This window comes from Callionymus lyra, chromosome 10 (assembly GCF_982586985.1).
Source record: "Callionymus lyra chromosome 10, fCalLyr1.hap1.1, whole genome shotgun sequence".
Taxonomy (NCBI): Eukaryota; Metazoa; Chordata; class Actinopteri; order Syngnathiformes; family Callionymidae; genus Callionymus; species Callionymus lyra.
In genome coordinates, this window is record NC_141827.1 from 29,159,198 (window position 1) to 29,180,560 (window position 21,363).

At 42.9% G+C, this 21,363-nt stretch overlaps 1 pseudogene across 1 annotated transcript; it reads right to left on the minus strand.

Moving 5' to 3' along the window:
- Window positions 1-380: 380 nt before the first annotated feature.
- Window positions 381-20,365, minus strand: LOC148071370 (sodium- and chloride-dependent GABA transporter 2-like; annotated as a pseudogene). Its single transcript, XR_015712915.1, has 10 exons — window positions 20,118-20,365; window positions 19,743-19,869; window positions 15,043-15,184; window positions 14,418-14,551; window positions 13,238-13,397; window positions 13,123-13,194; window positions 12,960-13,091; window positions 12,664-12,798; window positions 908-1,010; window positions 381-838 (listed from the first exon to the last, which is right to left on the minus strand). The product of XR_015712915.1 is annotated as a sodium- and chloride-dependent GABA transporter 2-like (transcript).
- Between the last annotated feature and the right edge of the window lie 998 nt (window positions 20,366-21,363).

The following is a 21,363-nucleotide window of genomic DNA, read 5'->3' on the forward strand; positions in this document are numbered from 1 at the left end:
TGATTCAGAACTCTGCAGCGAGAATTCTGACCCGCTCTAGTAGAAGAACTCACATTTCTCCGGTCCTTAAAACTCTTCACTGGCTTCCAGTTTCTTTCAGGATCAACTTTAAAATTCTGGTTCTTACTTTCAGAGCTATTCATGGTCAGGCTCCTCCTTACATCACTGATCTGATCCAGCCTTACACCCCAGCTCGGGCTCTGAGGTCTGTGGATCAGAATCTACTTATGGTTCCACGCACACGGCTCAGGACCAGAGGAGAGAAATCTTTTCAGGCTGTTGCTCCTAAGCTTTGGAACAATCTTCCTCTCTCTTTGCGCTTGATGGAGTCTACTGACTCCTTTAAGAAACATCTTAAGACGTTTCTATTTGTTCAGGCTTTTCCTTGAATTTCTCGAACTCCTGTGTTGTTCTCGGTGTTGTCTTGATCTTTGAAGTATGTACTGTTTTGAGTATTGTTTTGATTGTTAAAGCGCTTTGTGACCCTGGTCTCGAAAAGCGCTATATAAATATATATTACTTACTTACTTACTTACTTAGATAGACTTTATTAATTAGGTTCTAATGTAAATAAATGGTGTCAATAATTTAACTTATTTCAATTCTAAGTTTCCTGAAGTTAAAATAACAATTTAGCAATTAAAAAAAAACACCATAAAATGTTATAATAACTACGGGTGAAATTGTGGAAAAATATGTAGAAGTACTGGACCGAGAGTCTGCCCCCTTTTCCTGTTTGTCCCCACTTCCTGCTTCAGTGTCAAGTCAAAATATTTCATTTAGGACACCGGCCTGGATCCGATCATGTCCCGGATGTTGTCGTACAGACGATCAGCACCTTCAGAATAAAAACATACAAGACGATCACTATTTGCCGGATTCATTTCTCAAACTTACGTCAACTCACCGTAGATCCATCCTATCCCGACACACTGGATCACAGCAAACAGCAGGAGGGTCATCCCACTGCAGGCGTAGTAGTCGAACAGCTGGAAGATGTACAGCCCCCCCTGCAGGCCACAATTGTCATCATTTATCCAAACGGATCCTTGTGAATTAAAATGACATTCGTTTCATTTATCGAAGAGTGTCGTTAGCATTTCAACTGTTAGCATTTTGTGGCTAACTTGTTGTATACTTGTGTTGATTCAAAATACAGACAATGTTTCGATACAGAAATATAAAATATCTTGAAATCTTGAAAATAAATAAATTTAAAAGATTTTTACTGGGGGGGTTGAATGAAATGTCATCCTCTAAATGCTATATATTCAAATATATATACTTTTGTATTTAGAATTGACATTCAAATAATAACAGCGTTTGTTGTTTTTTTGTGTAACGATTAAACCTCCAGCCGCTAGTCTTTACATCATGAAATCCAGCGGGATCCTGGCGATGACTGAGTATAAGAGGATACAGTCGACTCCAGCAGCTTTTAAAGCTCATGGTTGGACATTTTCTGTCTTTCAGTCTTTCAGTTCTATAAATTCAACCAAAGGAGTGTGTAAAGATGTCACTAAAATGACCCCTGAAAGAGTTACGAAAATGATTTCAAAAATGTATCGAAATATGTTTTATCAAATTGGATCGTGAGCTGAATATGTCGTATAAAATTGTTTTGTGAGCTAAATATATCAATTCGTATCGTAAGATAATTGTATATTGTATATACACATTAGCTTTACCTGCTAACAAGCTAGGAATATGCCAAATTGTATTAACATGAAAGAGAAATCTTTAAATCTCAAAAGTATTTAAAAAAAATGTTTAAACTGGTAATGAGATATATTCTTGTTCACACAAGCATGGGTTTCCATTACACCTATACTGATAAATCTTAAGTGAATTTAACTGTTACTGAAAAACCTGGATTTCAAAGAACATTTTTTAAATACCTACTTTCAAGTTTTTTCAGAGGTTTCAATATTAAATGATGAATAGTAAAAGTGAGATGTATATACGGCTGTAGCCCTCTGTAACAAGACAGTCGCAACAAGAGGCGTTAGTGCCCAAAACTACCCTTAATGTTGTTACCAAGTATTCCTGATGTGCTGTAAAATCTCAAGACAGGCAGTTGTAAAAGAAAAAGAAAAGGTTGGGAGCTGCTTTTATTAAAGCACCAACATGTGAGGTTGAATATGATGTTTCTGGCTCCCCCAATGCCAGAACCGTGTACCTGCAATGTAACGTAGCTCTATACATGTTGATTTAAAAAAAAAAATCAGTATGTCTCTTGTTGTGTTAGGGTCTATCTTTTTTGGTATTTAAAAAAAAAGTCTGTCAGTATTTTACTTTACTTCTCTGATTGAACACTCAATCATATTTAGGGTCATTAAGAAATCTTGTTGTGTAGAGAGAAGTATCATCAAACAACAGCTAAAAAAGTTCTACTGAGTCAAAATAAAACCAATCATTCCAGAAAATATGAAAACAAATAATTTAAAAAATACGATTTTTCGTTGACACGGTCTTTGGAAGGTAGCATACAGGTCTTGGAAGGTAGCATACAGGTCAGAGATGGTCGTGACCAGAGCCTCTTGATATACAAAGCTGCCTAGAGATGTTAGCACACCAGTGCAAACACCATAGGAGAGGAGATCTGGCTGCCAGCGTCCATCCACACCTGGAGCAGATGCAGAGAGAGGAATTCGAAACTTTTGAACTGGTTAAATGCAACACATGGTGCAGATGAAGCCTCGTGAAACACAGATCTCATGCATAAGTGTGAAATAACGTTAAACTAGTAGCTTCATAAAAAAAGTGGCTCAGACAATGAGGACAATGCTTCGTGGAGCTTTATCAGCACAGCATAAGTTTCAAGGTAAGTGTAGCACCCGAACTTATACTTTTGTACACATAATCTTTTCACAATTTTTCCCTACAGTTTTTTTTACTTTTGTGGTTTCAGTGAAATCTTCTTCATTCCTGATGGTAAGAGCTTGCTCATGTACTGTATATCCTGTGACAATAAGGGAAGTGACATAAGTGAAGAGCTTTAAGGATCGGAGAAATGTGAGTTCTTCTACTAGAGTTGGTCAGAATTCTAGTTTTGTTTTGACTGCTGGTGAGACAGCTCCTTCTTGTTTAGACACCAAAATAAACTGTTACAATAGTCTAAACGAGAAGACACAAACACATGGATTACAAGCTCCAGAGCATGTTTGTGAAAGAAATATTGCTTTATTACAATATTAATGTGTTTTAAACTGCTTACTACGTTATCACAATATTAATTTGTTCACTTCTTTACCACAAATGCATATGTGTTCGAAACCACTGATTGCCTTAAGCACAATGTGTATGTGTTTTGAAACTCCTCACAAGATATATCCCATCAGGGGTCAGCAAGGGCAAGTGAAGGAACAGGGAACGAGTTGGGAGGGGGCAGGTGAGAAAGAGCAGATAACTGTGGGATGCTCCCTAACCTTGAGTGTTATCTGTAAGACTGTTTTGAACTGCTGATGCCAATGCTGTGATGTAACCTGCACAATGAATCTTACTAAGGACAAACTAAGTTGGGAAGGGGGATGAGCAGAGGAGACTGCTTTTGGTGTAACCCCTCCAAAATGTGTTTTGCTTTGAACAAACTGAATAAAAAGGGAGGGACGCTGGAACTTCGTCGGACAGTCGGTGTGAACTAACTTCCGCGTTGGTTCTGGCTGTCTCCTCTCGAGTGAAGAACAATCTCTTACTGGTGTGCGTCTGAATCTTTTGCTATTGAACTGATTTGTCTGTGAAACATTGTGAACAGTTTTTCTGACATTTAACTTGGTCCTTCGAGCCGGATGCCAACGCCCTTTCTTCGGTGGATGATCGACGACGCCTGAACCACACGGTGCACCGGCCAGTGGGTCTTACAAACCCCTGGAAGACCTCCTTTCCACGAGGCCAGGAGTCGGACATCATCTACCGGGGAGAACGCCGACGGCATCCAAGACCAGATCAACTCCACCAGCGAAGAGATTGAGGTCAGTTAAGATTTTCTGACCAAGTTGTGTCATTGTGATATAAAGCATCATTGTATCAAATGAACGGGCCGTGGAAATAAGGGGACAACGTAAAAGTCCGTCCACGAGATCACTGAGTGATCTAAGGCCATTGTGACGCAAGGTACAAGTAAATAGAAAAGGGTAAACTCTTCTCTGTTTAAGGCCGTATTATTGCAATACGGGGTGTTACTGTAACACCAGGGCCATTTTCTCACTGAGAGGTTGTTGGGATTCTTGTCGGTCAAAACTGGTGACAACGTAAAACTGACCAAGAGTTTACAAAACCATCATAGAAATTGGATTTCTTGAGTAAAAGAAAGAATCTAACAGACATGACAGAGCAAGGGAAAAGAATCAGAAAATAAAAAATAAAAAACAAATGAAAGTGTGTTTAGTATCAATAAATTGTGCTACAAAAAATAAATAAAGATTTAAAGTGAAATTTCTGATCCAATAACAAAACCATCATGAACATAGTTGCTTTTAGAATCATGCAGTGGTCAGTACCTGACATGAATGAAGTGAGCATAAGTGACTGATACAGGAAAGTGTTTTAGGCTACAATAACTACACACCTGATAAGTAATAATGATACAGCTAAGGTTAAACTAACTGTTTAAGATGAAAATGAATTTGAACAAATTAATGATTCAGGAGCAAGTTTAACTGTGTCTCCGATCGCTGATAATGTGCAAAGGGGAAATGCCCCTAGAGCAGAAAAGTTGGAATTCCCTCCCTCCGATTTGCACGGGCGGGGGCCAATTCCAACTCCAACACCGCGGGTTCACCAAGTGGGAGGGGCCGGAGTGAGGGAAATACCTAAGATATATCCGTGCCTGCCTGAGACACCTCCATTGTACACACCAACAATGACGACATCAAACTCATCAGCGGCAATCCCCCCTGAAAAGAGAGTTTTGCCAGCCGTGACTCCATCTCAGGGAGACGCAATCACAACTCAGTAGCAGCCTCCTCTACAAGTTGGATCTGGAACTTTTGAGAAACGGGTGACAAGAAGTATGGGGGGGGGTCGGTGATTGGGAAAAACAAATGAATCCACAGCATCCACTACGAGAAAAATCAGAGCTGAAGCTACATGATATTAACGAACAGACTACAGGAGCATTCCCTATGATTCAAATGCCGAGTAATGATGCAAATGTACCATTCTATGTTTTTAGACCATGGACACCCGTAGAACTTAAAGACATAGTTAAATCTATTGCAACACCTGCTGCAGACATAAAACAGTTTGTCAAAGAAATCAGAGACCTTGTCACTGGTCACAGGTTGAACGGTCACGAGATAGCTAAATTAATGGCACTATCTACAGGAAGTAGATACGGGATTGTAATGGAGGGGTGGACGGGATTGAATGATCAAGGTAACGTCATACCATATGCACAAGTCATGTTACCCCTGAATGACATTTTGGAAAGATGTGAACGGATCTATGCACAGAGACCTGATCCTAATCAAATAGCAGCCTGCAGACAGAATGAAGACGAAAACATAGACGACTTTAAAATCAGATTAATGGATGTTTTTAACAAACATGGTAGGACTCCGGAAGATCATCCAGCTCTATGGGAATCACATTTAAAAATTATTTATTGAACGGGACATCTTGCCAGAGATTGTTCTGAGAAAAGCAAGCGCAGAGATAAACCCAGACGAAAACACTACTCTGATGATTCGTCTGAGGATGAAGAATGACTAGGCCTACAACAGGTGGCGGCACCAAGGTCACAACCGAATGCACCGTCATGTGAAACTGATGAATCAGAAGAAGAAATTAACCTCTCACATACAAGATTGTGTTGAAGAAATTTGTCGAATTGAAGCATGTCATACTTAAGGAAATATATTTTATATAGTTACGACGCAAATGCATCGTGAATCTTTATTAAAAGGATGTTGTTTTCTTAGTAAAACAAACATAAATATGGAGCATTTAAACATTAATTTAATGTTAAGTCTTTTTGTGATCAAGTTGTTCATCAGCAGGTGGTTTTCAAATTGTTGAAACAAATTTGGGTTAAGTTGTAATAAATACAAATGTTTTCTTTTCCAATAAAACCTTTTAGCAGAAAATTGTTTTCCTGATTCAAACATGTGACGTATGTTTGTGAACGAAATAAAGGATGATAAACAGAAACCGGCTGTTTCTAAAGCACCGAAACCACAGACAAAGAAACAAATGCTATGATGGAAAAGGTAAAATCTTAGGAAACCAATTTTTCATTTTTTTAATAAGTATTATAGACTTTATTGAGGTTAATTCCATGTAAAAGAAGAATATGTTGTTTGAGTTGATAAGTTTTAATTTGAAATTAATTTGTCTTTGTCGGAATAATGATACTGAAATTGGTCGAAGAATTTCTAACTACTAGTTTTTCAATCTAGGTGGTTTTATAGTTGTTGTGTGAATTAATGTTGTTTGACTATATTTTGGACTATGGAAGTATTTGTCTTGGCGGATAAGAGTAATTGTCCCATCTTTGAGCAAACAGTAACAGCAAAAGGAGGATTCATGACATCGATCCTGATGCAGAAACATGGTAGCAAGATGAGACCAGTTGCATATTATTCACAACAGTTGGATCCAGTGGCACGAGCAACGCCAGAATGTGTACAAGCCGTGCTCTCTGCGGCGCTCGCTGTGCAAGCATCCGCCGAGGTCGTCCTGTTTCACGCGTTGACTCTGAAAGTACCACACGCAGTATCAGTCTTACTGTTGGAAACGAAAATGCAGTTCTTATCACCTGCTCGACATCTACATTGCACTGCTGTATTGTTATCTCAGGGACACATTAACATTGTCAGGTGTGGAGCACTCAATCCAGCGTCATTAGTACCCACACCACTAGATGGCAATCCACATGACTGTGGAAGCCAAGTCCAAATTTTAACTAAACCACGACCAGACTTGACGGATACACCTTTAACGACAGGAACCGTAGTGTTTGTTGACGGTTCAGCGAGTAAAGATGAAAAAGGAAAAAACTAAGTGGGGTACGCGGTGACGACCGCAGATAAAGTACTTAATCAAGGGAAATTAAAATCAACTAGTTCAGCTCAGGCAGCTGAGCTGGCAGCCCTCATAAAGGCATGTGAAATTTTTGAAGGTGATGATGTAACTATCTGGACAGATAGTCAATAATATGGATATGGTTCTGTGCACGTGTTTTGTCAACAGTGGGCGAGAAAAGGGTTTAAAACAACAACAGGAAAAGAAGTAGCTCACAAAGAGTTACTCGTAAAATTGTTGCATGCCATCCACCTACCAAAGTTGGCAATATGTAAATGTGAAGCACATTTAACAGGAAATGATCCAGTCACTATTGGAAATAGACTGGCTGATCAGGCTGCAAAAGATGCAGCACATAAAAGCCCACAAGTTGGAACAATGATTGCACAGAAGACCACATCCTCACAAGAAACACCTGTGAAAGAAAATGAAGTGTTAATAAGCAGACAACAAAACGCACCTCACACAGAGAAGACATATTGGGGAAAACAAGGTGCTGAAACAAACTCAAAAGGTCTGAGTACACTATCAGATGGGAAACCGTGGTTACCAAAATCTATGTTTGAATGGGCAGCAAAATTGAGTCATGGTTTGAGCCATGTCTCAACAGGAGTGATGGTAGCCCAAGTAAAACAGCATTACCACGTTCAAGGGTTCACTCTATATTCAAAATTTTTTTTGTCACAAGTGCCTTATTTGCATAAAGAACAATGCACAAGGCTATTTAAGACCCAAACGAGGAAAGTTCCCAGAACCACCAGAACCATTTCACACCATACGCATGGATTACATTGAATTGAACAAAGCACAAGGTAAACAATATTGTTTGGTAATCATTGATGTGTTTTCAAGATGGGTAGAAATTTTTCCAACAGCACATGCTGATGCAAAGACAGTTGTTAAAGCACTGTGCGGTCGAATTATTCCTACATTTGGTATTCCATCGCTCATTCGAAGCGACAATGGTTCACATTTTCTTAACAAAGCTGTAACCAAAGTTGGTGAACTCCTGAACATTGATTTGAAACAACATTGTGTATACCACCCCCAGTCCGCAGGACTGGTTGAAAGAACCAATGGTACTGTGAAATCGAGACTTGTGAAAACAATGAGAGAAACAAAAAGACAATGGCCAGATTGTGTTGGTCTCGTTGAAATTGGTATGAGAATTGTACCCGCTGAAGGGAAAACATTGTCTCCATTTGAAATCATACACGGTAGACCTTATACCCTACCTGATCTTGCACCCAAAGGTCAGAGTATAACAGGAGGGTCAATTCCAGCACACATGAAAAGACTGTATGAACAGAGAGACATTCGTAAGCACAATGATCTGCCAGTTTGTCCTGACCCACAGACTTTCCAGGTGCAAATTGGAGACTTGGTGTTTCTAAAAGTGCTGCGACGACCCAAGTGGGACAGTGAACGGTGGGACGGTCCTCACAAGGTGGTGGCTGTCAGTCCAGCGGTAAAGGTCGACGGCCGGACCGGTTGGATTCATCAATCCCAGTGCAAACTTCGACGACTGCCTCCTGGTCCTGACGGTTCCGGAGCCCCTACCACGTTTCAACAAGCCAAAAAGACAGAGTGATAAAGGTCCTCTGCTGAGCCCGGCAGCCTTGTCACTCCGATGAAAGACCACAGCGCCCCATCCTCAATTTCACGTGTCAAAAAGACCACAGCGCCCTTCACTCCAACGCATCGGACGAGAGTTTATCCGCGGTAAACGCACGCTCTCGAGGGTTCAGAAGAAACCCCAACGAATGGAACGAGAGTTCTTCCGCGGCAAACGCACACTCTCGAGAAGAATGATGAACCAACCACAAAGACTTCTCCGTTCCGGATGGGTGAGAAACTTTGGACAATGTATGATTGTATGTACTATGATTATGGGAACGGTACTAGTCTTTTTGTGGGCATTGTACATCTTAGAGTGGGGTCCACCTAATTCTAAGGTAGTAGAACGAAACTTCAATTAAACTAAGAACCTTACTAGAAGCAAACGAGACAAGGAATTTGATGACAGATGTCTTTGCGGAGGGTCAAGCCTTTGTCTAGCCCAATGCAATGAAGGTGTTTACTTAGGGAGGGGACCACTAGGTTATGTCACACACAAAGACATAGGAGATAATAGTCGGCTACAACAATATACAGGCACCTTTTTCAATCTCACACAACTAGCAAATGACATGGTTTTGACAATTCCATTAGCTAACTTCCACACTGAATCAACCGGTAAAAAACTCAAGGCTGTACGGTTTAATGAATGGTCAAAATATTGGTTCTATCTCATGTCCCAAGAAACCTCGGCTAAGAGAGATGCATGGTGGGGATGGGATAATTATGTAACAACAGAAAGCGGTGATTATTGGCCAAAAGCCAAACGAAATAATGGCGCAAAAAATTGGAAAGATAAAGTGTACATGACGCACAGCGGAATGAATCTGATATTCACTTTTAAAGCCATGACAGAACTCCCAAACAAAGATAAAACAGATTGTAGCGTTTTGACACTATGGGCCTGGTATGCAAATGGTGCAGATCCATTCGTCCTAATAAAAGTATGCTACAGACCAATCTTAGAAACCAAGACACACCTCCTCCCAACGGAGAAACCATCAAAGAATTGTTGGCAGTTGACATTGTAAACATTGCCAGATCCATCAGAAAGGATTGTGCAGTTTGCATGAGACCGAGGGCAGCAGTAACACTGGTTGAGCCGATTGGAAACTCGTCATGCGTGATGAACATGACACAGGGTTTCAAAGTGACAAGTTACTGCATGCCATATGCTCAAAGGTACCCCATAATCGGAGCAACGTCCAAACCCTTCTTGTTCCATCCACCGACAGGGGGCAAATTTGTTTGTTACTCCCGAACATCCTGTGGTAAAGACGTCTGCAGGGATTATGGGAAGTTGAATGCATCGTTCTGTGATCAAACTGTTAACTTGTCAAAGAATGCCTTGAAACACGTCATTCGATCTCAGTTGTGGTGGTGGTGTGGAGGTGGGGTTTTGAGAAACAGATTGGTGGAAGAATGGACGGGTAAATGTGCTTATGTAACAGGAGTACAAGAGAAAAAGACTTATGTGTTGAATGATGATTATGTGTTGGATGATGATGACCAAATTGTAGACATGAATTTAACCGACGCGAGAGCGAAAAGAAGCATTCCTGATTCACCAATGGTTAGTAATACACCTGTGTACTTTGATGCCAAACTCAAAGCATGGAAGGTGTGGTCCCCAATCCAGTCTTACAATGGTTAAACGACACGTTCGTAGCTGGAAAAATGTAATCCTAACTATTGCCGGTATAATTATGGCTATTATCTCATTTTTAATTTTAATAGTAGTAGTGGTAGTATTCCTTGTTTGCGTATAATGATGGCTAAAATGATGGACGCAGTTAGCGTCAAGGTAGCCGCTCATGTCACTATAGCCATGGCACAATACGAGTTGGTGCCAGTTGAAGATGACTCAGAATGCGAAGTCTAAAATGTATAGATGATATTCCAGTTTATTTTGACGCTGTAACTGAAAAGTCTACCAAGGCAGAGGTTATGAGCCGAGTGTTTTACAAATTGGAAATGTCGGGAAATGTTGTATATATATGTAATGAAATGTTGGCTTCTTGCTGGGAAAGGGTTTCTATCTTCTTTTTGCCCCCAGGAAGGGTTTTTGGGGATAGTTTTCTTCCCATTTCAGCAATAAGTCTTTTAAAACACTGTTTAATATTGATAAACAGGAGGGAAATGTGAAAGAAATATTGCTTTATTACAATATTAATGTGTTTTAAACTGCTTACTACGTTATCACAATATTAATGTGTTCACTTCTTTACCACAAATGCATATGTGTTCGAAACCAGTGATTGCCTTAAGCACAATGTGTATGTGTTTTGAAACTCCTCACAAGATATATCCCATCAGGGGTCAGCAAGGGCAAGTGAAGGAACAGGGAATGAGTTGGGAGGGGGCAGGTGAGAAAGAGCAGATAACTGTGGGATGCTCCCTAACCTTGAGTGTTATCTGTAAGACTGTTTTGAACTGCTGATGCCAATGCTGTGATGTAACCTGCACAATGAATCTTACTAAGGACAAACTAAGTTGGGAGGGGGGATGAGCAGAAGAGACTGCTTTTGATGTAAACCCAAAATGTGTTTTGCTTTGAACAAACTGAATAAAAAGGGAGGGACGCTGGAACTTCGTCGGACAGTCGGTGTGAACTAACTTCCGCGTTGGTTCTGGCTGTCTCCTCTCGAGTGAAGAACAATCTCGTACTGGTGTGAGTGTGAATCTTTTGCTATTGAACTGATTTGTCTGTGAAACATTGTGAACAGTTTTTCTGACAATGTTGTGACATAATTTTCCTAAGTTTAGAGATTTTTCTCAATTGAAGGAAACAGTATCTGGTCAGTTTTCTGCAGTGTTGCACTAGAGACATGTCTTTGTCAAATACAACACCCAGGTTTCTCAGGCTCAATTTGAAGGACTGGCCTAAGTCACCCAAGTACTGACTCAACCCTGGAACCTTGTCATCAGGAGCAATTACCAGAGTTTCAGTTTTGTACACATTAAGCTGTAAAGTGTTTTCACTCAGCCATTGTTTGATTTCCAGCAAACAATTGACTAAGCTGTTCAGCCTCTGGGGCTCAGTTGGATCAAATGAACAGTAAAGCTGGATGTCATCAGCAAAATGTGGTAAGAAACATCAGAAAATCTCTGAATGATTTTACCCAGGGGATTCAAGTATAGCAAAAAAAAAGAAAGGACCCGAAACAGAACCTTGAGGGACTCCACAGAACAGATCCGCTGATTCAGACCTTATTTGATTGGCAGATACACTGTAATTGCGCCCAAAAAGGTATGGCGAGAACCACTGTAACACAGACCCAGACAGTCCCACTTCATCCCTCAGTCTTCTTAGCAGGATCTGGTGATTAACTGTGTCAAAGGCTGAGGAAGCCAGACTGGTCCAGGAACAATGACAGCTGCTCAGAAACCACCTTCCCCAAGATCTTGGACAAGAATTGGTGCATAGAAATAGGCCTACAATTACTGAGGTTGGTAAGGTCTAAGCCTGGCTTGTGAGTAAAGGGGATGCTTAAATGCATCAGGAAAAACCCCTGGGGACAGGGAGAGGTTTACCATTTTGGTAACCCAGGGGCCAATTACATCAAATACTTTAATAAAGAACCTACATGGAAGGACGTCTGACGAGCAAGAGGAGGGTTTCATCTTGTTCACTAGTGCCGAAATATCGGCCAGAGTTAAAATGTTAAAAGAAGACCACAACGTAGAGACAGGCTCACTGGTTCCACATAAAAGGGGAACGATTTTCTCTTTGATTAATTTAGTTTAGTGAGTGAAAAATATCAACAAAGCATTGCTATCAGCTTCACAGAAGACAGGACCCTCTAGGCTTATATACAGTACATAGATATGTTTATATATCTATATCTATATCTATATCTATATATAAACTATAAACTATATACAGTATATATATATATACAGTATATATATATACACTGTATATATATATATATATATAATATCTCAGTTAACAGGTAGATGTATCTCCAAATCTAGAAGATCAAGGGATGAACTTAAAACGTTAAAAAGAAAGATCTTCACCTGAGGGTCACTGAGGCGGGACGGGTCAGGGTACAGGTAGTATATTATTCCTTCTTTGGCTCCCGGTAAAGTCACCCCACGAACAAGCAACACGATCAGCATGAGGTATGGAAAAGTGGCAGTGAAGTAAACCACCTGGAAAAGACAGTTATAATGGATGGATTATCATTGACACAACACAGAATTTAATACCTACATATATAGAGGTGGATGATATTTTGGCAACAAGTAACTAGAATGAATGAAATTATCTCTATAGTTTATACTGAAATAAATTGTAAAGATGTTGTGCATACCTTCCCTGTGGACTTGATGCCGTTCCAGATACAGAAGTAACACAACACCCAGACAGAAAGTAGACAACTCCACAATCCCATCGCACGGTGCCTAATTTGTCAATCCCGTTCGACAATCCCAGAATCCGGACTCAACAAAAACAGGTTTATGCTTCAAACTCACTCCCATCACTCCGCAACTGATGACGTTCCGCTTCCGTTCGTGAACATCAAACCGGATTGGTTGTTGAACTCACTTGAAATGTGTGACAGAGAAGTGAGTATCACATCTGCAACACAACTGTCAAGGGGGGTTACCGCTGTTCCAGCTGATGCCACAGTTCGCCCACGAAAGCTCGGAGCTGAAGGATGAGAGGAGGTAGAGGACCGACCACGCCAAGATGATGATGTAATACGATCCTGAGTACAACACCACGACTTGGCTGCCGTGACCTAAACCTGAGGTTTGAATCAAGTCTTCATTATCACAAGATCCCTTTTCACATTTGAAGATCGGAAAAGGTTCAACTGGGTTTAGAGCTTTTTCATATCACCAGAAATAATATAAATAAATTAATCATCATATGATCAGTCTAACTCAGGGGTGGGCAAACTCGGTCATCAAGGGCCGCAGTGGGTGCGTGTTTTTGTTCCAACCGATCGAGCATGCACATTTTAACCATTGAAGTTTCAGCTAAAAAAAGCAACACCAGACTGACAATCAACTGATTACACTCCTAAGACACCTGATTGGTCAAAATGTGTCGTCTTGTAATAATTATTATTATTGTCACAGTTCATAAGACTTTTCGTTTGTTTTTTATAGTTTATTTTTGCATAATATTCCCAACAAAAGCTTGAAAAATAATAACTTCTGGAAACAAAAAGAAAATACTGAAGAAAGAGATACATAGTTTTAATTAAGACTGATTTTAGGCAGTTTAGTATAAGATTTTGTTTTCTTTTTATGAATCAAAATTTAAAAATTAAATAGAATATTATGATGTAGTAGTATTAGTATTATAGTAAAGTAGTATTGTAATTATAGTATAGGTCAAAACAGTGTAATGTTCTTTATCTGGTAATTATTATTGTTATTGTCACAAATCAAAACGTTCAAGAGAGGGTTTTTTTGGGAGGGTTTTTTTCATAATATTCGCAACAAACAGAAAATACTAAGAGGTAAAATTTTACATTAAGTTAAGAAAAAGTTTTTTCTTTTCTTTTGGATCAATAAATGACTTGCAACGATGCTGAGAAGATTCACCATTTTTATTTACAGGAATCCATGAATTTAGTGTTGAAGTATAAACTTTAAGTTTAATAAACCTTAATAAACCCAAAAATGTAAGATTTAAAACAATCGTTTTTTAGAAATTATTTTATTTTGATATTCTTCTGGCGATCGAATATCATTTAATGAGTGGTAAGAGTTGATGGAGGATCCTGTCTGGATAATACATTTAGGAGGACACTTACCTTCGAAGAGAGGACCGATCTTTCTCCAACCAGGATTCCACCCTGACTGGTGAACTGACCCAGCGACGTCTCCAGTAAGAAGACCGGGATGCCACAGGTGACCATGAATATGACATAAGGTATGAAGAAGACTCCTTGAAAACACGAAGAAAACAGACTACAACAATTCGAATAATCATCTATAATTTATATGTGATCAGCAGGAGGACTTAATTCAAATGTGATAACTTCAACAAAGAATCCAGCATTTTTAACTTCTAACCAAGAAAAGTTTTTTTTCAGATGTTAAGTGATGAAAAAATTCAAATATTCGTAACAACTTTTGTGAGATGCCAACAGGAATAATGCAGAAAAATTTAACTTTTATGAACTTCACGTCAGTTCATCTTCCCCTGTTTGTATTACATTATTATTATTATTACAGCCATTTACAATGTTTCTTCTTGTCAATCATAGGAACTATTGCTTTATAACTATTTGTCTTTTCTTGATACCTTTGCTCTTAATAATACTTGTAAATTTAAGTACAAATAGGCCAATGATCCAAATCACGATGGACTTGAATCTGGACAATGAAACGGGTGTCGACTGAATCTAAATCAACTGGATTCAAACTTGATGTTACCTCCTCCATTTTTGTAGCAAAGGTACGGAAACCTCGAGACGTTGCCCAGACCGACAATGTGTCCCGCGACTGCGAGTACAAACTCCGCTTTGCTGCCCCACTGCTCCCTCGCCGCATTTTCAGCAGTCGTCTTTTTACCCATCTGGAGAAACGAACGATGAACATTAGACATGTTGCTGTGCATGATGTCAGGTTGTTTGACGTGGTTATAAATATGGCATCATGAAATCACACGTGATGCGCTTCCGAGCGCTTCCCACGGCTTTTGACAGTGACGGGAAGCGTTTGAGGCTTGTCGACCCACGCCGCCTCAGAGATCATGATTATGATCAAGACAGGTTAATGCCATGTTGTTTAAGAAAAACAAACAACATGGCAGTCTTGTGCGGTGCACTCGACAAGCTCACGTTCCAACGTGTTGGACCCTGATGAGTCGAGCTGAGTCGTTCCTCGATCATGAACAGACGTCGACGAGGAGGACGACTGGCTCGCTGCATGGAGTCGACCATGAAGTATGCGAGAGTGATCAGGTAAGTATCTCTTGCAGGCCACATGGCCCTCCTGCAGCACTCGACGGGTTCACTTGAGAGAGGTGTTAGTGTGCATGTGTTTCCGCCTGTGAGTGTGACGTATTCACAGGCGTCATTAGAAACTTTCGCCGCTAATGCTAAGCTAACATGCTCCTCCGTTCATAGACGGCGAGAGTTTCCTCTCAGAACACAGTTCGGAGGAGGTTTTAAACCCCTTCGTCCGGGTCATGCCGAGACTGTAATAACGGATGAAGGGCAGACTCAACCGTCTGTGTGTTTGTTTCCAGATAAGCAAATGTCCACGAGACCGGCTTGATCAGCTGTGTTTACTCCACTTCCGTGTTGACATGCGCTGACGGGGTTTGACCGCCGATGAGCGTTGTCAAAAAAATCCCGGCGCCATGGATGACGTCACGTTTTGCGGAGAAAATGCCATAGATGGCGTCACGTTTGGCGGAGAAACACCATGGAACGGACGCACCATGGAGAGGAATGGCCCGGCAGGAGGCAGCGCAGCTCCGCCATCACCTGCATCGGCGTGATGACGAGGCGCGACGGGGATATGGCGCTCGGAGATGGAGATCCCGTTCGTAGGCCTCATCATCTGGTGCTGGGGGAAGCGTCACCAGAGACCAGCCACCCCAGCAGCACCAACAACATCGGCGGCGGGCGACGAGTGAGCGTCGCCAAGATCCGCAGCGTGAGCTGGGGAGCCAGCAGCCGCAGCGGAGTCGTCGGCCGAGGGCTCCTCCCCCCTATTCATTCAAAGGCATGTGTAGGGAATAAAACAAGAGAACGTATGACGTTTCTGTGGTTCGTTCTGAGAGATGTTAGTAGTGCGCATGTGTTTCCGCCTGTGAGTGTGACGTATTCACAGGCGTCATTAGAAACTTTCGCCGCTAATGCTAAGCTAACATGCTCCGCCGTTCATAGACGGCGTGAGTTTCCTCTCAGAACACAGTTCGAAGGAGGTTTTAAACCCCTTCGTCCGGGTCATGCCGAGACTGTAATAACGGAGTCTGTCCACACGAATGAGGGGCAGACTCCAACCACATGTGTTTTGTTTACAGACGAGCAGAGGTCCGCGAGACCTGCTTAGTCAGCTGTGTTTACTTCCGCGTTGACCAGCGCTCGTGCCCGACAGAGCTTGACAGCTGAGGTGAGTGGAACTAGTCCAGACATGTCTATGTTGACCGGAGGTTGTTCCTTCCCCCACAGCGTTGTCAACAAGCACTGGCACCAGGACGTCACGTTTGGCGGCGGAAAAGAGGAAACGCCATGGAACTGACGGAACATGGTGCTTTTACGCGCGAGTTTTCTCGCCGTCCTGAGACCAGGCGAGGGCGAGGAACTTCCGCCCCTTCTGGTCAACTGGAGAGGTACGTGGCGGTCGGATCTCACGAGTGATGAGCAGGTCAGGACCGCCAGCGGAGCTTGAGAATGTACGGGACCTGGTGAATGATTGCGGTGCCGACGCACGCGCGACCTATTCTGAACTCACATCAGCTCCGGTTTAATTCTCCAGCACATTCCTCGACATCGCAGGTTTTGTCAGCTCCGGTGACACTAAGAAGTGCTCAGGGAGTTGGGAAGACTTCCGGGGGGGAAAGGGAACACGCACGACGCGCATCTGAGGTTTCTCACGCGCACTTGCACGTTTCTCCCACAGAGCCGGATTTTATGTATGAGAGTGGGGGTTCTAGTGAATCCAACTCGAGTACATGCTCTGTTGATTCAAGAGATAGAGACGCGGCTTGTGTGATGCCCTTTCGTCTACGGCCCGCTCTTGGACGTTCGCGGGGGCGGGCCGGAGGACAACCCAAAGTTCGCCAGGGCTGCGGTTCTGACAGAACATTATTCGGCTTGGAGTCGCCTGGTTTTACTTCATTCCACTTGGCTGGGGGGAGTAATCAGGCGGGGCTATGCGCTACAATTTGCCCGTCAACCCCCGCGTTTTTCAGAGATTCTCTGGACTCGTCTGGCGGAGCAGGAGAAATTATCCTGTTTGAGAAACGAGGTGTCTACTCTGCTGCAGAAGGAGGTTGTAGAACTGGTTCCTGCAGCCGAGATGATGACAGGGTTTTACTCCCGGTACTTCCTCGTGCCGAAGAAGACCGGGGGTTGGAGGCCCATTCTGGACCTCAGCTATTTGAACAAGTTCATAGCTACCCGCCCGTTTCGCATGTTGACGGTCAAGAAACTGCTATCAGGTGTAAGTCCAGGAGATTGGATGACATCTATCGACCTGACCGACGCGTACTTTCACATACCGATAGTCAAGAGACTTCGAAAGTACTTGCGTTTCGCCCTCGAGGATTGTGTGTTTCAATACACTCGACTTCCGTTCGGCTACTCTCTGGCACCCAGGACCTTCACCAAGTGTGTGGAAGCGGCAGTGGAGCCATTGAGAGTGAGTGGGGTAAGGATCTTGACCTATCTGGACGACTGGTTGATCCTTGCCAGAGGCAGAAAGTTACGCTCACACACAGAAGGTGTTGAGCCATATTGCCAACCTGGGGTTCACGGTGAACTTCAGCAAGGGCGTTCTCCACACGCTGGAGAACGCCCGGGCCCCATCAACACGCAGGCTTTATGCCTCAAAGTGGGGGATTTTCTCCTGCTGGTGTTCAGACAAGTCCTTGGACCCCAGCTCCTGTTGGTCTCCGCTATCCTGTCTTTCCTGCAACATTTGCTGGATAACGGACGGACTGTGGCGACGCTGAGTGTTCGCATCAGCCATAGCGACGAGGCATGTCGGGTTTGAGGGTGCTTCGGCTCGCACCCACCCTCTGGTGGCACGTTTCTTGCGGGGTGCCTGAAGGCTTCGACCTCCTGCAAGGCCTTCCAGCCCTCAGTGGGATCTCCAGTTGGTACTGGACTCTCTCACAGGCCCGACCTTCGAGCCTCTTGACCAAGTCCCACTGGATATCTCGTCTTTCAAGGTATCGCTCCTTCTGGCACTAACAACCACGAAGAGAGCGAGTGAGCTTGTGCCCTCTCCATTAGCCCTGAGTGTCTTCCTTTGGCGTCGAGGAGTCTTCGGTGTCTTTGCGTCCTAACCCAGCGTTCCGCCCAAAGATTCTGAGTTCCTTGTTCTAGGCGACGACCTTCACGCTGCGGGCCTTTCATCCGCCGCCCCACTCGGACCCGGGTCAGGAACGTCTCCACCTGTTGTGTCCAGTGAGGGCGTTGGCCTGTTACTTGCGGCGGGTGGCCGTGTTTAGGCGCTCTGATGCCCTTTTTGTCTGCCACGGTAGATGCCGACGGGGAGAGGCGATCTCCCCCCAGAGGTTCTCTCATTGGGTGAGATCGGCCATTATCCGGGCCTACCAAGCAGCGGGTGGATCCGCTCCTAGCTGTCTGAGGGCACATTCCACCCGTGGTGTGGCAGCCTCAGTGGCTCTTTTGCGGGGTGTGGCAGCAGAGGATATCTGCTCAGCTGCCTCTTGGGCGTCCACGTCTACCTTTGCTAAGGCCTATCTCCTCGACGTGACAGCGGGATCAGTAGCTCATACGGTTTTGAGCGCTGCTGTGCCCCCCTCAAGGCCCACGGCTCCAGTGGACTTGGATCCTGGGCCGGTGGGGCCCTAGCGATGCTGCTTCAGGAGCGGCGTCCAGCTGGGGGTACATTTATCCCGTCAGGCTTCGCCTTTGGGTTAAACCAATAGCGAAGCCGTTAGAGGGCGGAGCACCAATGACGTAGAACCCCTGAGTTATCTATCATAACCTCAGGTTCTACGAGTTGGTGCGAAGCCCTCTAACCTCGTCGCCCAGCGGCCGCCCTTCTCGCTGAGTTTTCAGTTGGAGGAAGTGCGGCGGGTGCTTCCCGCCTTTATAGGAAGTGGACTGCCCCCTGCTGGGTGGCGAGTTCATTAAGCATTCTCAGAGACGAGGCGGTGCCTCGGGGTAAACCAATAGCGAAGCCGTTAGAGGGCTTCGCACCAACTCGTAGAACCTGAGGTTATGATAGATAACTCAGGGGTTATTGCGCCTGATGATAAGGTTCCAGGGTTGAGTCAGTACTTAGGTGACTTATGTAAGTCTGTCAAACTGAGCCTGAGAAACCTGGTTGTTGTATTGGACAAAGACATGCCTCTAGTTCAACACTGCAGAAAACTGACCAGAAACTGTTTCACACATCATGCCAGAGATTCCAGTTCTCAACCATACTTTGAATCCCCATGGGTTTGGCTTGCCTCGCATATATTGCTTGATGCTGCTGAATTTCCCCTTGAAAGGAATCATCATCTCATCCACAGAGTTGTGCTCTTCTGGTACCACCTGTAGGCATTTCTCTCTGAATGAATCAAGCCACAGTCTGAGTTTCCATAGTTTGTCTTTCTTTGCCGTCTCAGATACTGTCATGTTGTTTACAAAATGTAATGACGTCAACAGGGATTGGAATCTGTTGCGTGGCATCACATCAGCAACAGGGGAGTACCGCGTCTCTGTCTCCCAATACATACGGGTTCCAGCCATTTGTACCAGGCCCATCTTCAGGTACATGCCAAGCATTTCTTCGATTTCCTTTGCAGTGGTGTTTACAGATGTTCCACGCCAGAAAAATCAGTGTTGGGACTGATGAAGTCTTTTTTCAGCCAGCGATACCTGTCACGGGACATGGTGTGTTTATTTGTTTTTGGCTCGATGTCCACGTAATTATCAGCTGGACAGTCCATGGGTGGTTGGTTTTCTTTGTCCACTTCTTTGAAGACATCTTTATCAGAGTCTTCACCGCTTTCATCTGTGTCACTGCTTTCCATTTCCACCTCACTATCTCCATTTTGGACCATTTCAATGACATCCCGCACACTGTATCGTGGCTCTCTCCTTGCAGGTTGCATTCTGAAAATAAAATAAAAATTAATTAACATGTGTGACTAGGTGCTCAGGGTAGAAATGCCTGGTAAGTTGCTTTGGACAAAAGCGTCTGCTAAACCCCTGAATGTGAACGTAAATGGGTTAATGGTTCTAATTATCATACTAAAAGGAAAACATGCATACCCCCACTTACATCCACACCACACATTCAGCAACATTCCTTTCCCCAGAGTTGAATTGACTTCTGATATCCTCTTTGTGGACAAAGTCATGGAATTTTAGGTCAGGCTGATCAAATTAACTACATTTATTAGAAATAAAACTTTTAAATCAGTCAAATTTGACCATAACACAACAGAAGGGTAGAATGTATACTATCCATGTATAAAGAAAATACTCTCTTTCAGGCAGTGGTGTAGTGGAGGCAATACAACCTGTTTGTGCCCACTGCAACAAGCCAGCTATTTTGACTACCACATTCACCCAGTGTTGTATAATTGCAACAATTATATATCAAGCTCTAAATAAAATTTGATGCATCTATTCCACAATAACTACATATGTACATGCTCTAGACATTGTAATAACAACCAAAAAAAATATAAAAGACATATTACTTACTTGAATCTGATGAATCCAGTCCAATGAAGCAATTGGTTGTTGTTCGAAGGAAACCTTGAGTGGTTGTGTGAGTTCATGGCCAGAAGGCGTGACTTATAAACAAATGTAAGATCCAATAGCATTGTGGGACTGAACAATAGGACCCAATGACTATGTAAATGTGGTAAAAAATCAGATAAAATATAACAGATTGTTTTTTAGGATGGTTAAAGGTAACGTTGTAATTTTACAACAAGGGGTGTTACAGGGTTAACTGAGAAAAATCTCTAAACCCAGGAAAATGTTGTCACAACATGATCTGGAGCTTTTAATCCATGCGTTTTTGTCTTCTCGCCTGGACTATTGTAAC